This window comes from Polyodon spathula, chromosome 3 (assembly GCF_017654505.1).
Source record: "Polyodon spathula isolate WHYD16114869_AA chromosome 3, ASM1765450v1, whole genome shotgun sequence".
Lineage (NCBI taxonomy): Eukaryota > Metazoa > Chordata > Actinopteri > Acipenseriformes > Polyodontidae > Polyodon > Polyodon spathula.
Genome location: NC_054536.1, coordinates 92,259,702 through 92,269,075, shown reverse-complemented (window position 1 = coordinate 92,269,075; position 9,374 = coordinate 92,259,702).

Genomic DNA, 9,374 nt, shown 5'->3' with positions numbered 1-9,374 from the left:
GACACATGGCAAATGACATTTAATAGAGAAAAGCGTAAGGTACTGCATGCAGGTAATAAAAATGTGCATTATAAATATATGAGAGATACTGAAATTGTAGAAGGAATCTATGAAAAAGACCTAGGAGTTTATGTTGACTCAGAAATGTCTTCGTCTAGACAATGTGGGGAATCTATAAAAAAGGCCAACAAGATGCTCGGATACATTGTGAAAAGTGTTCAATTTAAATCAAGGGAAGTAATGTTAAAAATGTACAATGCATTAGTAAGACCTCATCTTGAATATTGTGTTTAGTTTTGGTCACCTCGCTACAAAAAGGATATTGCTGCTTTAGAAAGAGTGCAAAGAAGGGCGACCAGAATTATTCTGGGTTTAAAAGGCATGTCATATGCAGACAGGCTAAAAGACTTGAATCTATTCAGTCTTGAACAAAGAAGACTACACGGCGACCTGATTCAAGCATTTAAAATTCTAAAAAGTATTGACAATGTCAACCCAAGGGACTTTTTCAACCTGAAAAAAGAAACAAGGACCAGGGGTCACAAATGGAGATTAGACAAGAACATAAGAACATAAGAAAGTTTACAAACGAGAGGAGGCCATTCGGCCCATCTTGCTCGTTTGGTTGTTAGTAGCTTATTGATCCCAAAATCTCATCAAGCAGCTTCTTGAAGGATCCCAGGGTGTCAGCTTCAACAACATTACTGGGGAGTTGATTCCAGACCCTCACAATTCTCTATGTAAAAAAGTGTCTCCTATTTTCTGTTCTGAATGCCCCTTTTTCTAAACTCCATTTGTGACCCCTGGTCCTTGTTTCTTTTTTCAGGCTGAAAAAGTCCCTTGGGTCGACACTGTCAATACCTTTTAGAATTTTGAATGCTTGAATTAGGTCGCCACGTAGTCTTCTTTGTTCAAGACTGAACAGATTCAATTCTTTTAGCCTGTCTGCATATGACATGCCTTTTAAGCCCGGAATAATTCTGGTCGCTCTTCTTTGCACTCTTTCTAGAGCAGCAATATCTTTTTTATAGCGAGGTGACCAGAACTGCACACAATATTCAAGATGAGGTCTTACTAGTGCATTGTACAGTTTTAACATTACTTCCCTTGATTTAAATTCAACACTTTTCACAATGTATCCGAGCATCTTGTTAGCCTTTTTTATAGCTTCCCCACATTGTCTAGATGAAGACATTTCTGAGTCAACAAAAACTCCTAGGTCTTTTTCATAGATTCCTTCTCCAATTTCAATATCTCCCATATGATATTTATAATGTACATTTTTATTTCCTGCGTGCAGTACCTTACACTTTTCTCTATTAAATGTCATTTGCCATGTGTCTGCCCAGTTCTGAATCTTGTCTAGATCATTTTGAATGACCTTTGCTGCTGCAACAGTGTTTGCCACTCCTCCTACTTTTGTGTCGTCTGCAAATTTAACAAGTTTGCTTACTATACCAGAATCTAAATCATTAATGTAGATTAGGAATAGCAGAGGACCTAATACTGATCCCTGTGGTACACCGCTGGTTACCACACTCCATTCTGAGGTTTTTCCTCTAATCAGTACTTTCTGTTTTCTACATGTTAACCACTCCCTAATCCATGTACATGTGTTTCCTTGAATCCCAACTGCGTTCAGTTTGAGAATTAATCTTTTGTGCGGGACTTTGTCAAAAGCTTTCTGGAAATCTAAATAAACCATGTCATATGCTTTGCAATTATCCATTATCGATGTTGCATCCTCAAAAAAATCAAGCAAGTTAGTTAGGCACGATCTCCCTTTCCTAAAACCATGTTGACTGTCTCCCAGTACCCTGTTACCATATAGGTAATTTTCCATTTTGGATCTTATTATAGTTTCCATAAGTTTGCATATAATAGAAGTCAGGCTTACTGGTCTGTAGTTACCTGGTTCAGTTTTGTTTCCCTTTTTGTGGATCGGTATTACGTTTGCAATTTTCCAGTCTGTCGGTACCACCCCTGTGTCAAGAGACTGCTGCATGATCTTGGTTAGCGGTTTGTAAATTACTTCTTTCATTTCTTTGAGTACTACTGGGAGGATCTCATCCGGCCCAGGGGATTTGTTTATTTTAAGAGCTCCTAGTCCCTTTAACACTTCTGCCTCAGTTATGCTAAAGTTATTTAAAACTGGATAGGAACTGGATGACATGTGGGGCATGTTGTCAGTATCTTCCTTTGTAAAAACTTGTGAAAAGTAATCATTTAACATATTTGCTATTTTTTTTTCTTCCTCTACGATTTTGCCATTTGTATCTCTTAAACATTTAATCTCCTCTTTGAATGTTCTCTTGCTGTTGTAATATTGGAAAAACATTTTGGAATTGGTTTTAGCTCCCTTAGCAATGTTTATTTCTATTTCTCTCTTGGCCTTTCTAACTTCCTTTTTGACTTGCGTTTGCAGTTCTGTGTACTCTTTCTGCGTACTTTCTTTTTGGTCCTTTTTTAATGCTCTGTAAAGTGCCTTTTTTCGCTGAATATTTTTTTTAATTGATCTATTAAACCATTTTGGCAATTTAGTTTTACATTTAGATTTGTCTACTTTAGGGATATAATTGTTTTGCGCCTCTAGTACTACATTTTTGAAGAACAACCATCCTTCTTCTGTGGGTGTTTTCTCTATTTTACTCCAATCTACTTCTGTTAGTCTCTGTTTCATACCTTCATAGTTTGCTTTTCTAAAATTGTAAACCTTAGCTTTAGTCTTTACTTTTGGGGATTTAAAAAACACTTCAAATGAGACCATGTTGTGGTCTGAGTTTGCCAGTGGTTCTCTGACCTCTGTTTTAGTTATTCTATCTTCGTTATTTGAAAAGACTAAATCAAGGCATGCCTCCCCTCTAGTGGGTGCCTTCACAAATTGTGTTAGGAAGCAGTCATTTGTCATTTCCACCATTTCTATTTCATCCTTCGCGCTACCCACCGGGTTTTCCCATTTTATATGGGGGAAGTTGAAATCCCCCATTAGTATGGCTTCTCCTTTGCTACACACATTTCTAATGTCGTTGTATAACAGATTATTGTGCTCACCGTCTGAATCTGGCAGTCTATAGCATGCTCCTATTATTATGCCTTTTGAATTTTTGTCTGTTATTCTGACCCATATTGATTCGGTTTTATTTTCTTTGTCCAGGTTTAACACCTGGGCTTCAAGACTGTTTCTTATGTATAGCGCTACCCCTCCTCCTCTTCTGTCCTGCCTGTCTTTCCTATACAGTGTATACCCACAAATATTATATTCGTCCCCATCACTCTCAGATAACCACGTTTCTGTAACACCTATCACATCATAGTTACCTGTTAGTGCAGTAGCTTCAAGTTCTAGAATTTTGTTTCTGATACTTCTAGCATTTAGATAAATACATTTAATGGTTGTCTTACCTGAGTTGTTGTTCTTGTTTTGATGCGGTCTCCCTTCTGTTTTTTTGTTGATTTCTCCCCCCTTCCTTTCTAGTTTAAATGCTTCCGAACCTGCTCGAGAGGGGCAATCAGAACAGGGGGCATTCAGAACAGAAAATAGGAGGTGCTTTTTTACACAGAGAAATGTGAGGATCTGGAACGAACTCCCCAGTAATGTTGCTGAAGCTGACATCCTGGGATCCTTCAAGAAGCTGCTTGATGAGATTCTGGGATCAATAAGCTACTTAAAGCTGATGGCCACAAATGGGCAAGATGCCTCTACAATCAGGCCCAAGAAGAGGTGCAGTGTTCACCCCGGGCATCAGGGGCCACCCCACTAACCCCAGCACCACCACCTTCACCATCGTCCTAGGAGATCTGGGACATGTTGATGCACCTTGAGGCAGACCTCGTCCACGATCTCCCCATAGTTATCAACACGCTGTGGCGTCGAGATGGGGAGAGGTGGGAACAGTGGGAGGAACAACACCACCCAGCCTCCTTCCCAGAGGTTGCCCTCATGGTGGTTAATTACCTGGCGGTAGACATGGGAGATGCCCTGGTCACTCCAATAAAGAGGGGTGAGCCGCCTTCCCGAGAGCCAGAGAGGGAGGAGCCGCCGTCCCAAGAGCCAGAGAGGGAGGAGCCGCGTCCCGAGAACCAGAGAGGGAGGAGCCGCCGCTCCCGGAGCCCAGAGAGGGAGGAGCCGCCGCTCCCAGAGCCCAGAGAGGGAGGAGCCGCCGCACCCGGAGCCCAGAGAGGGAGGAGCCGCCGCACTCGCTTGCTGAGGGTCCGCTGCCGCCTCCGCCACCAGAGGAGGCCGGGCCGCCGTCGCTGCCTCTGCCACCAGAGGGAGCCGGACCGCTGTCGCCATACTACCTTGGAGATCCGGGGCCCCCTCAACCAAAGAAGGCTTGGGGGCTCCGACATCAACCCCGCCCACCACCACCCACCAAAACAGCCCACCCAAGGGACATAATTAGACTCTTGGGGGGGGGGAGTTGGCCGATTGCGGCCAGTGTACGTTGTACATGGGGGGAGGTGTGTGGCAGAGTAAAGCTCTGCCGTTTAGAAATTGGCAGGGATGGGGTTAATTTCCCCTACCTGCCTGGGTTTATCATGTTCAGGTGGCTGGGGCTGATTAAATGATTAACTTAATTAACGATCAATCAGCGCCCAGCCACCTGACATAAAAGGAGGCCTCTGATTCTCATTTGGGAGGAGGGAGCTGAGGAAGGAGGTTGGTGGTTTTTGGTTTTTGGTTTATTTGTATTTTTGTGATTTTGAATCCAGTGAAGGCATTGCCCAGCCTGGAAATTGTTATTTTTGTAAGTTTTGCTTTTTGTCTTTCTTTTTGTGTTTAAATTGTTTTGTTTTGGCCCTTGTGCCCTTTCATTTTTGTGTTTATTTATAATAAAATAGTTATTTTTTTGAACTGCAGTCTGTCTCTGGGCCTTTATTCACTCGTCAGCCTGCCACAGCTGTGTGTTTGTTTTTGTATTTATGTTGCAGCGTGGATGGGAAGTACATCCACATTAATAATTAAAAACAATGCAGACGGTGGCCATCTCCCAAATTTAATTAGGTGATTCATTTTTTGCTAATTGGGAGATGGTCACCAGCATAAAAGCCTGCAGCTGTCTGCATGGAGGGTGGGTGATCAGTGGAGGAACGAGTGAGCGAGAAAGGAATCATGAAGGCTACTGCCTTAAATGGTATTATTGTGTTTGTGATTGTTTTTGATTTAAACTTTTATTTCGCTCAGTGAGCAAGTCTTTTGTTTTTGTTTAAATATTTTAGATTTTTTTGTACGTAAAATAAAATGGCGCAAGCGCCATTTGCACCGTATCTGCAGTACCTGTGTTATTTTTCCTGCATTCTGGTCTAATGTCACCGCAACGCCGTCCTGTCACATGTGGTGTTTTTTTACTATAACTTTTTGGAGAGAGCATAAAGAGGGACTGGGAGGAAAAAGGAGGAGCTGGAAGAAGCAGCAGCCAGAAGAGCGGAGCAAGAGGTGGTGGTCCCGGCTGCCAACTCATTTGGACCCTGTCACAGAGACGGCCGAAGTGGGCGGCGTCAGACCCAGGAAAAGGAATGAACACAAAGACAGATGATGTGAAATGATGATGATGCTTGCTTGCTCCAGTTTATTGTAAATAAAACGTTTAAACATGTTTAAACCTCTTCGCCATGGGAGGTTTGCTTGTCGCTCCCACCGCCACTAGCAGAGGGAGAATACCTACTGGGTCTGTCTCCACCACTATGGGAGGACTGCTTGCCACTCCCACCTCCACCAGCAGAGGGAGCATGCCCAAACCCTTCAAAGCTACAACTTTAATCAAACAGTATAACACAGAAGGTTGCATTACGCATCACATTTCAATAACCACGTACCTCGTTATCTTTACGAAATACAAACATTAATATACCATTGTGAAATATAGTGGGACAACATACCTGCATTACAGAAAAGAAAAAGAAAACATTTCAGGTTTTACGTCACTCGAATGTCACTTAAAAGCATTCTAATTCTTGAAAATAATAATATATTAGGAGACGGATGGTGTTGCTTACCTCGCTTCAGTAGCTTGCAAAGCACTGAGCGGATGCAACGTGCAGCAATACGCATATTAATGAATAACCATACAAATGACTGCACCTTTACGCACCAATCCGACCGCGGTGTCAGGGGATAGTACCACAGTTTCCTGCAGATGTTTAAAATCCAGGCCGGTAATTCAGGGGGTCGTGTCTGGTCTTGTCGTTACCTGCTTTGCTGAAACCTAGAGTTTTCCTGACTGACATGAATACATTAGTGCTCGTTTTAAACTCGCTGTCAGCATAGATGTTAAAACTTCTACTGTTAAAATATGTTAAGCTCAGTTTTATAAAACTGGAGACTGAATACTGGCCGTCCTGTCACATGTGGTGTTTTTTTACTATAACTTTTTGGAGAGAGCAAGAGGCTGGGAGGAAAAAGGAGGAGCTGGAAGAAGCAGCAGCCAGAAGAGCGGAGCAAGAGGTGGTGGTCCCGGCTGCCAACTCATTTGGACCCTGTCACAGAGACGGCCGAAGTGGGCGGCGTCAGACCCAGGAAAAGGAATGAACACAAAGAAGACAGATTGATGTGAAATGATGATGATGCTTGCTTGCTCCAGTTTATTGTAAATAAAACGTTTAAACATGTTTAAACCTCTTCGCCATGGGAGGTTTGCTTGTCGCTCCCACCGCCACTAGCAGAGGGAGAACATTTCCTAACTGGGTCTGCCTCCACCTTTATGGGAGGACTGCTTGCCACTCCCACCTCCACCAGCAGAGGGAGCATGCCCAAACCCTTCAAAGCTACAACTTTAATCAAACAGTATAACACAGAAGGTTGCATTACGCATCACATTTCAATAACCACGTACCTCGTTATCTTTACGAAATACAAACATTAATATACCATTGTGAAATATAGTGGGACAACATACCTGCATTTACAGAAAAGAAAAAGAAAACATTTCAGGTTTTACGTCACTCGAATGTCACTTAAAAGCATTCTAATTCTTGAAAATAAGTAATATATTAGGAGACTGGTGTTGCTGCAACTTGCTGTCAGTTATAGCTTGCAAAGCACTTTTTTGCAAGTTTGTCTATTTATTGAGCGGCGCAACGTGCCGCAATCCTGTATATTAATGAATAACCATACAAATGACTGCACCTTTACGCACCAATCCGACCGCGGTGTCAGGGGACAGTTAACTTTTTGCACTGGCATAAAATTCCCTTATGTTGTTTGTTGAAGATTTTTTTTGGATTTATTTCTATAAAATGAATGTCCATATTTTTTTTTCTTTAAGTACATTAACCAGCCCATGCTGTAGTTTTTCAATCTTTGTTTTCTTCTATTTCATTTAGCTGTTCCTTATCAACTGTTGTGTCTGTTCTTGCTGGTGCACTTATTTTATGTTTTTTTTTTTTTCAGATGAACTGCTGTCTTCACTCAGAAAGCTGGTGTTGTACCAGTTAAGTGGATTTTCATCCCCAAATATATTAAAGGAAATAAGTGAAATGCACTCATTTTTTCAGTGGTTTTGTAACTAATAACAAATAAAATGGCAGTTTGTCACGTAATTTAGAATGTAGTGGTGCTTAGTGATTTATTCAGTGTGAAGCAGCTCATTAGTATGCGAGCCATGGTATACGCTATATATATGCATGGTCATGTGATGCTGTTTAACCAATTTTAGTTACTTTGGTATACAATTTATTTATATATAAATTAGTCTCCAGGCGCACTGTTTAAGATCGTCCAAATGTTAGTAACTGAGTGTGGCATAGTGCCCCGCCCCATGGCTATTTATTTGTGTTATATGTTACATGTTGTGTGTTAATGTTGGTGTATAGTCAGTCATTGGTACATGGGATATAAATGGGTCTGTGGAGCACTAGTTGTTTAAAATGTATATTTGTATTTAGGCATGAGGATTGCACAGCACTTAACATGCAGGTAAAATGTAATAATATGTGAGCACTGGGAATTGCACTTTATTAATTCACGTGCAGTTGTACCGCGACTCCAATTGAATGATTGATTAGCAATCGAGTCTCTGTACAGCTGCATAAAAGCAGCATGTTTTCACCCACTCGGGGTTGTGTGTTCGGTGAGTGGAGAATGGAATTGGAAACGGAGGTTATAATAATAATAATAATAATAATAATAATAATAATAATAATAATAGTTAAATTAGTTAAATTTCAGCTCACCGTGTTTGTCTGTGTAGTTGGTTTTTGTTTGTCTCTTTATTTTGGCGAAAGTGCCGTGTCCTGTGTGTTTTGTCTTTACAACCTTTTATTTTCTGTCTGTTTCATTATTAAACGCTAAGCAAAACCAGTTGCTCAGCTTCACCAAACTATACCGCTCTGTTGTTTATTTCCTGGTTCCTGGTTTCTAGTCTGACTTCATCCACTGCAGCTGTCTTTTTGACACTGAGACATACCATAATAGTTCTGTGATATCATGTAGAACTCGGATTCTAAATAAACAATTGTTTATTAAAGAGAAAAAGGGGTGCACAACTAAGTTAATATCACAGAAAGGAAAGTCTATTGGTTAGAGATATGCATGAGTAGTAATATGCAGTTCATTGATTCCATAGTCAAATGATTACAACAACCATAACATAATTAGCGGTATACATGCTTGTCGGGTGGTGAGTGGTGTGTGGTGTGGGTCATACAAGAAATGTCCAGACAGTACTTGTTATTCAAAAAAATGTCAGTGTTTATTTAATTTCAAATAACAAAGCCGCCCCTCTACCTGCAATGGTACCGGGAGGTACATGTCGCGTTTACAGTCCCAAACAGAATATTCAAAAACCACACGTTATAATCCTGGTGCACGAAACTGTGCTCTCTACAACCCGGGATGGCGGTGCGTGTCTGTGGTGTACTGTGAGGGTTGTGCTCAGGGGTGTGTACTGGCTCTGTGGCTGCAGCTCTCGTTCACTCATTCCCTGCAAACACAAAACAAGCAAAAACGGAACATTATTTGTCTGTGCTTCAATAAAACCATCTGTTTTCTCCTGTTCCTTCTCAGACATTGCACATCTTTACTGAAGAGGAATTATTTTGTCATGCACTTCTTGTATAGTTAATCTAAATCATAATATGATAAGACAAAACCATTTCTGTACTATTGCATTTTATATTATAACCTCTGCTTCGTAATAATTATCTTACACATATGCTCAGGCTCTGACCTTGGGTCTTATCAAACCCCAGATGTGTAATTACATCAGCGAAATGAAATAATTGTGTTACCGGTATTAAAATGTAGTTACTATTTTTATTGATTATAAGTAATGTGCACGATAATAAGCCTTGTAGACTTGATTCTGCTCTATTGTTAATAAAGTTGAAGACAGTTTTTGCAGATGCTGCCAGAAGTCCAGTGGCTGTATTTACAG